Genomic DNA, 9,568 nt, shown 5'->3' with positions numbered 1-9,568 from the left:
TCTAACTCAATTTCCATTATTTTTAGTGGATTTTCAAAGTCGGACCACTATTATTGTCCTAATCTGTCTTAGTGCAACATAATGATAACAATCACAAGTTTGTCATAGAAATTATTCTCATAAATATCACTTATTCATTTGCACTATTATCACAAGTCCATTTCATTTCACATGTCAAACACATACTCATGGGTTTCGAGTACGTACCTGTGCTATCTCTTAGCACAACCACTCATCCAAACAGGACAATCATATGCATCATACTAGTATCAACAAAGCATAGATAAGTTTATCATGCCGTTTTTCTTTATATCACTATGTATGTCATTACCATTGAATTATTGAATTTTCGATGGGCCTTTCCTTTTTTAGTTGTACACTCGAGGTGTACATTTATTTCTGAGTGGTACACACAAAGTATACCTTTCCTTTTCATATGGTATACACAAAGTATACCTAACCTTTCCAAGTGTGCACACAAAATGTACATAACCTTTTCAAATTGTACCATTTGGGTACAGAAATCCTTTTCAAGTATTACCCTTTCAGGTTATATTACTTTCCATAATGAGATCCAAAGATTACCCTTTCGGGACAACCTTTACTGCAACATATGCAGGACCTAATTTACAAGGTAACCACCTACCCAATCGGAAATCAATATTCAAAGGGATTCATGTATCTTTTCATCAATTACAAGTAAATTATGAATCAAAATTTACTTGTTACATGTACATACCAATTACAAGTCATTATTCACATAGTTCAACAATCAATTTAACATATTTACATGCTTAATTAGGTTATACGAACTTACTCATTTCTTTTAAAAATATTATATTCCATCAAATTTCTATTAACATCAAATTCAATACAATTATAACAATATATATTTCATGTATAACAATAATAACATGAATAATAGGCTTATTAAATCACGCGAACTTACCTCAGATCTAGAAACGGTAATTTACCATTTTAGTCCATAACCTTGTATTTTCCCGATTTAAGCTTGAATCTCGATTTCCTTGATCTATAATATCACATTTAGCCTACTAATTAGTCACATTATTCATATGGGTCTAAAAATCATATTTCTATAAATTTTCATTTTGACCCTAAACTTTCACATATTTGCACTTTTACCCCAATGCTTGTAAAATGGTTTTTATTTAGTTTCCTTACATTTTAAGTCTAGCTGAATCATTTTCATAACTATGGCAGCCTCCAATTCCCTCTAAATCACCCTTTAATGACCAGTTTTACAACTTTTACAAAATGGTCCTTTTAGACATTTTCATCAAAAACCTCTTAGTAAAAGTGATTTATTTAACAGCCAAAACACATTTTCTACCATTAGACATCAAAATACAAGCATGTCACTCATGGATAAATTTAAAAACATAAAACCTAGCTCAAATTAATGGTAGAAATAGGTAAATCGAGTTACTGGGACTTTAAAAATGTAAAGAACATTAAAAACGAGGCTCGAGATCACTTACAAATGAGCTTGGAAAGCTTGAACAAAACCCTAGCCATGGTGGTATTCAAAATTTCGGCCAAGGCATGAAAATGAAGAAGATGACATCTTTTTTTCATATTATTTTGGCTTTATTAGCTAAATTACTAAAATACCCTTAATGAAAAACAATTTAAAACATACCTAACCATATCCATTTTTTTCCAAAACTTAATTAATGGTCTAATCACCACATAAGGACTCCCAATTTTAAATTTCATGACAATTGGACACCTCTAACATGTAGAACTCAACTTTTTCAGTTTTTACCATTTAGTCCTTTTTACTAAGTTGAGTGCCTAAACGTCGAAATTTTTGAATGAAATTTTCACGAAATCATTTCGTGAAATCATAGACCATAAAAATATAATAAAAATAAAATTTTCCTCATCGGATTTGTGGTCCCGAAACCACTATTCTGACTAGGCCCAAAATTAGGATGTTACACGTAGTACCAGGAGTCAAATCAATGCCAAAATCTACTTCCCTAATAGGAGGTAACCCCGGAAATTCTTCCGGGAACACATCCAGATATTCACATACTACCAGTACTGACTCAATCTTTAACTGAGACTCTTTTTGGTGCTCAGTACAAAGGTGAGGTAAGCTTCGTACCCCTTTCTTACACATATTTGAGTGGACATGGAAGAAATCACTGCAGGCATGTTATTTAATTCATCTGGTTCAACCCGAAGAACATTACCATTCTCACATTTCAGTTCAATAAACTTTCTTCCACAATTCACGATCACATCATAAGTGGTCAACCAATTCATACTAAGAAGTACATCAAATTCATCGAACGGTAATAGTATAAGATTAGCCGGGAAACAGTGACCCCTAATCATTAAAGGGCAATTTTTACACATTTTATCAACTAACACATAATTGCCTAACAGGTTTGACACCTTTATTACGAATTCTGTACGTTCAACAAACAAGTTCATACTAGGCACTAACTTCATGCAAATATACGAATGGTTAGACTCCGGATCAATCAAAGCAACAGCAGGAGTTTCATAGATAGAAAATGTACCTGTAATTACATCAGGAGATGAGGCCTCTTCGCGAGCACGAATGGAATAGGTCCTTGCAGGTGTCCTTCCTTTGGGTCTCACAGCAGACTATCTAGGTGCACATTTACTACTCATTCCACTACCCGGATTCCTCTGAGGTTTTCCCTTATTAGCAGTACTATCTAACCTTATTCCTTGGAGATTTCTTCTTTCCGTCCTCTCGGGACAGTCCTAACAAAATGATCAGGGGAACTATACTTAAAACAAGTTCTATCATTCCCTTGACACTCACCAAAGTGGCATCTCCCACATTGGGGACATCCTGATCTATCGGGTCGAGCATTCCCAACACTGGCAATTGAGGTAATCCGAGCTTTCGAAACCGTGTACTATTTACTCCTATTCTTGCTCGAATACCCAGCAGAGGCATTAGATCGAGTAGTAAACTCTCTTGACTTCTTAGATGAAGATTGAAAAGATTTACTCAGTTGCCTCTTTTTCAAGTCTCGAGACACCAAATCAGCTTTTCTCTTTTCTTTGGCCAATTCTTCGGCCTTGCATGCTCTTTCGACCAAGACTACAAACTCTTTCAACTCGAGGATGCCAACCAATAATCAGATGTATTCGTTCAACCCGTCCTCAAATCTTTTACACATGATGGCTTCGGTAGATACACATTCTCGAGCGTATTTGCTAAGCTTCACAAATTCACGCTCATACTCGGTAACTGTCATTTTACCCTGCTTCAACTCGAAGAACTCCTTCCTCTTTTGATCCATAAACCTTTGACTGATATACTTCTAATGAAATTACTTTTGGAAAAACTCCCAAGTAACTTTTTCCCTCAGTACAACCGACACGAGGGTATTCCACAACTGGTAAGCGAAATCTTTTAGAAACGATACCACGTACTTTATGCACTCCTCTGGTGTGCATGACAAATTATAAAACATTCGGATGGTCTTCTCGAGCCAAAACTCTGCTCTTTTTGGATCATCATCAATGTTAGCTCGGAACTCTTCAGCTCCTTGCTTTCTAATTCGATCAACCGGAGGCTTTTCCCTTCTCATCATCTCGACAACTTGGGGAGCTACAGGGGTAGGCTGAGGAACAAGAGGGGGTGGGGGAGATTGAACACCCGGGTTTGCCCGAACAAACTCGGTGTGCCAATTATTCATAATGTGGAGAAAGGCTTCTCTGCCTCCTTCTCCTCTACTAATCGTCTCAGGTCTACTATCAGTTGGCACTGCTCCTTCAGCGGGAGCAAGCGCGTTACTTTCTACATCGTCAGCAACTACTCATTCAAGATCCATTTACTATATAAAACACAATTTCAATGGTCAGGAGTTGTCACACTATCATAATACACGTATGGTATGTATAGCTAGACTTCAACACTTGCTACGTATTTCCAGAACAGACTAAATCGCAACTCTGATACTAATAAATGTAACACCCCTTACCCGTGTCCAATGTCGAGACAAGATACGAGGCATTACTGGACCTAAACATACACTATTATGTAAAATCGGGCCATAAAAAATTCATTCAAGTTTAAAATTTACTCAAGAACATGCATATCGTCCCATATATGGGCCTATGAGACAGGCCCAAAACATACATCGGAGGCGGTTCGGGACTAAACCGTGAACTTTATAAAAATTTTCTTAGCACAGGGTCACACGCTCGTGTCCCCAGGCCGTGTAACTCCTTGTTTATGACGTCAGCATAAATTTAATATCACACGACCAAGTCACGTGCCCTTGTGCTAGGCCATGTGGCAAATTTAATTTTCGTAATTAAGGTGTAGACTTTGCATGGCCTGGGCACACGCCCACGTCTCAAGGTCGTGTCCTCCACACTTGAGACACATGGCCGTCTCTCTGCTTGTGTGTTTACTACCATGCACACTGACTTGTAAAACTAGGGTGCAGGGGACACACGACCGGACTACACGCCCATGGGGATGACCGTGTGTCACACATGGTTTAAACACATGCCTCTGTGTCTACCCATGTAGACAACTTTGAGACTATATTCCAAGCCCTCTTGTCACCCTTAACAACCCCAACACACACTTACATGCTAATGATGGTTGACAAGGTATAAAAGGGTTACTTAGACATCCATAGCTTTAACTCATGCATGACAAATTCATATCTAGTTTACGTAGTTAGGGACCTCTTGACTTATTAAGTTCATTCAATACATATCTTTACCTCTATTAATATAGTGACCATACCAGTTGACATCATTCATCCATCAAGCATAAATTCCACATTTTATCAACCATTTGGCACACACCACAAAAATAATAACTTATGCATTTAACAATATTTAGGGATTTCAACTTAGTAATCAATATGAGCCATATTTCATGGCCATATACAAAATGGAATAATATGCCAAAAAGGAGCCATCGCTTTGGCTAACAAATGTGACACATATAACAAAATACTAAATCCCCTATACATGCCATACTTGAATGTAATAACTAATTATACCCCAAAATATTTGTTGATAGTGCGACTCAGGCTCCAATGTCCACGATCCCCGAGCTAACTTAACGATACTAAAAGAAAAGGGAAAGGAGAGAAGGGTAAGCACAGGGCTTAGTAAGTTGCAAGTACATAATAAATAATATAAGTTAAGATATTCATGGATTAAACATATTATCAATTATCACCACGATCTTATACTACACACATGAACGTAGTCAAAATTGACATTAAATATCATTAACATCATGCTTATTTTACTCCTTTCTACTCATGTTAAGTTTCCCATCATGAATCGAGATCAATACTCATAAGGTTTACAAACATACCTGTACCGTACATTCTTACTCATATCACTCCACTTCTTAACCCAACATATCGAATGGCCCGTTGAACCACCAGAATACTAAAAGACACTCGGGATTGTTTTACATTGATACTTGATATTCGCGACAAGTTTTAAAAATTTATAATTAAGCGTTCTTGAAACTAACTATTATCACGATGAAGGCAAGTGTACCTATCGAACAGTAGTATAGCTTTAGTAAGACCGGATTGTCAAACCCAAAGGAACCAAGAGTGCTAGTAATTACTTTCTTTTTATTATCTAGCTTAAAAATTAAGGGATTTGTTTATCTAAACTAATTAACTAAACTAATAGTGCACAGAGAGAAATTGGGAAAAATCTTTTAGGAAAATTCGATTGATTAAGACAATACCCAAGGAAAAATTCACCAAGACTTCAATTGTTATTTGACTTTGAATCAGACGATTTATTCATTTGACTTGATCCGTAGAAATCCCTAAGTTATATTATTATCTCTCTCAAGACTAATAACGTCTAACCCTAGGTTGATTAATTGAAATCTCTTTCTAATTAACGCCCTAGTGTTGTATTAACTCGATTTATGGATTCCCTTATTAGGTTTCACCCTAATCCGGCAAAATCTTATTACCCTATCTCTAGGCGTGTAATCAACTCTGCTTAATTATGACAAATTACTCTTAGACAGGGTCTCTTCCTCCTCTGAATAAAAGCATTAACTCAAATCAATATCCTGGAATATTAAAACAAGAATTAAGAGTACATAATTAAGAACAAGTCAAATATTTATCATACAATTCAGATAATAATAACAAGATCCGTCTTAGGTTTCATTCCCCTTAGGTATTTAGGGGGTTTAGTTCATAATTATAAAAGAAAACATCTCAGAAGAATAATGAATACAAAACATAAAGAAAACCCCAAACCCCTAAATAGAAATTGAAGAGGGATATTTAGTCTTGACGATGAATCCGGCTTCTGAGATGGACCAATCGGCTTCCCTTGAGTAATTCCTTACCTTCTACTCCGTGTCTCACTTCTAAGTGCCTCATTAGGTGTTTAAATAGGCTCTAGAATGCCTCAGAGCCCTCAAAATTGGCCTTTTCCGAATAGGGCTATACTTGGGCACGACAGGGACACGCCCGTGTGCGATTACTCTAGCCCGTGGACAAAGCTGTTGAATAGGCACAGGCGTGTAGTCTACCCATGTAAGTCATTTTTCGATCCTGCCAAATGGACACAGCTGTGTGATACGCCTGTGTGAGGAAGTCCAAGCCGTGTTGATTTCCCATGTGGGTCCATTTTCTTCATTTTCGGGCCGTTTCTCGTTCTTTTTACTCTCATATGCTCACCTAAGTATAGAACATGAAATTAAAGAATTAGGAGCATCGAATTCACCAAATGTAAGGAGAAATCATCCATAAATGTGCTAAGCATGGGATAAAAATATGTATAAATTACGGTTTATCAAATACCCCCACACTTAAACGTTTGCTTGTCCTCAAGCAAAATCCTTAACTCACAATCAAAATAAATTCTTCTCAATTTATAATCTCTATCAATAATATCTCAAAACAATCCATAAGTATTCATACATTGAAAATTCAACTAAAAGTACATCAAATTTTCAAACATTCTAAGTTGAACATTTTATCACGAAAACATAGGCATCTCCTCTTATCTAAGGGATTTCTTTTGATCAAAATATCACAGAGTTTAACATCTTCACTAAAGATTCACTCAAATCACTCGAGGTGTTTTAAGGATATCAATTAAAGCACTCATTAGTCAATATGAAAAGTTATTACCATAGGCTTGCTTGAAAATCAAATCTCCACCACTATATATTGAGCTGATACATCAATCAAAAAGGTCTTTTAAAGGGTTGTAATATGGCTTTGGTTAGGGGGTGTGGTCATAAGCTGAAAGAAGAGGTTAGAATCGAGATTGAATTGAAAAATTACCTAGCTAGAAAAATAACTAGTCATCAGTTGAATACAAGTAAGCTTCTTTTTCAGAATATGGAATTAACACTCAATCTCAAAAACAAAAAATTACTACTACTATGTATTGAATTTTTTTTAAAGAACAAGTCAAATACATAAAACTTAATTTTTGCAATGAAGAATAAAACATAGCTAAACAATTAGTTTAAATTAAATCTCGATAAAAATAAGGATCAAATTAGGGGATTTCAACAATAATGGGTTATGGGTTAATATTGAGGGTAAATCAATTAATGGCTTGTTAGGCGCAAAGGGGATCACTAAGGGTTAATTATGAAGGTAAGCTTTTGTGGAGTGAGTGGGTTAAACCTAAGTGCCTTTATCATCTTAACATATCAAATCAAATGGTGTGGTCTTGACATGCATAATCAAGCAAGTTCTAGAATAACAAATCAATCTTGGCGACTCATAATAAAAGTGAGCATGAAAGAAATAAAATATGCTCTAAAGGCTCAAGATCTTATAAAAAATTATGGCTTTTTGATGTTTAAACTTGTGAATTTCAACACAAGATAATACCTAAACTTAGGGAAGCAACCTAAAAGTTTTTTAATTCTTCAAAAGTCAACTTATCATGCTTGATTCCCTAATGTCTTAAAGTTTAAACAATCAATGCCTAAATGCCTATGTTTTAATTCAAGACATTGCAATAAAATTCATTAATTAAAATTCATTCTAATAGTGATATGAGTGATTCACGTGAGAATAAGAAAAAATTGAGGATTTCGATGATGATATAAAAGACCCCCCACACTTAAGATATACATTGTTAGGCGCAAAGGGGATCACTAAGAGTTATGGGTTATGGGTTATGGGTTAATATTGAGGGTAAATCAATTAATGGCTTGTTAGGCGCAAAGGGGATCACTAAGGGTTAATTATGAAGGAAAGCTTTTGTGGAGTGAGTGGGTTAAACCTAAGTGCCTTTATCATCTTAACATATCAAATCAAATGGTGTGGTCTTGACATGCATAATCAAGCAAGTTCTAGAATAACAAATCAATACTGACGCACTCATAATAAAAGTGAGCATGAAAGAAATAAAATATGCTCTAAAGGCTCAAGATCTTATAAAAAATTATGGCTTTTTGATGTTTAAACTTGTGAATTTCAACACAAGATAATACCTAAACTTAGGGAAGCAACCTAAAAGTTTTTTAATTCTTCAAAAGTCAACTTATCATGCTTGATTCCCTAATGTCTTAAAGTTTAAACAATCAATGCCTAAATGCCTATGTTTTAATTCAAGACATTGCAATAAAATTCATTAATTAAAATTCATTCTAATAGTGATATGAGTGATTCACGTGAGAATAAGAAAAATTGAGGATTTCGATGATGATATAAAAGACCCCCACACTTAAGATATACATTGTTAGGCATAAAGGGATCACTAAGAGTTATGGGTTATGGGTTATGGGTTAATATTGAGGTAAATCAATTAATGGCTTGTTAGGCATAAAGGGATCACTAAGGGTTAATTATGAAGGTAAGCTTTTGTGGAGTGAGTGGGTTAAACCTAAGTGCCTTTATCATCTTAACATATCAAATCAAATGGTGTGGTCTTGACATGCATAATCAAGCAAGTTCTAGAATAACAAATCAATACTGACGCACTCATAATAAAAGTGAGCATGAAAGAAATAAAATATGCTCTAAAGGCTCAAGATCTTATAAAAATTATGGCTTTTTGATGTTTAAACTTGTGAATTTCAACACAAGATAATACCTAAACTTAGGAAGCAACCTAAAAGTTTTTAATTCTTCAAAAGTCAACTTATCATGCTTGATTCCCTAATGTCTTAAAGTTTAAACAATCAATGCCTAAATGCCTATGTTTTAATTCAAGACATTGCAATAAAATTCATTAATTAAAATTCATTCTAATAGTGATATGAGTGATTCACGTGAGAATAAGAAAAATTCAGGATTTCGATGATGATATAAAAGACCCCCACACTTAAGATATACATTGTTAGGCTAAAGGGATCACTAAGAGTTATGGGTTATGGGTTATGGGTTAATATTGAGGGTAAATCAATTAATGGCTTGTTAGGCATAAAGGGATCACTAAGGGTTAATTATGAAGGTAAGCTTTTGTAGAGTGAGTGGGTTAAACCTAAGTGCCTTTATCATCTTAACATATCAAATCAAATGGTGTGGTCTTGACATGCATAATCAAGCAAGTTCTAGAATAACAAATC

The sequence above is a fragment of the Gossypium arboreum genome, chromosome 5 (assembly GCF_025698485.1).
Source record: "Gossypium arboreum isolate Shixiya-1 chromosome 5, ASM2569848v2, whole genome shotgun sequence".
In the NCBI taxonomy this organism is placed as follows: domain Eukaryota; kingdom Viridiplantae; phylum Streptophyta; class Magnoliopsida; order Malvales; family Malvaceae; genus Gossypium; species Gossypium arboreum.
This window is presented reverse-complemented; position numbering follows the sequence as displayed.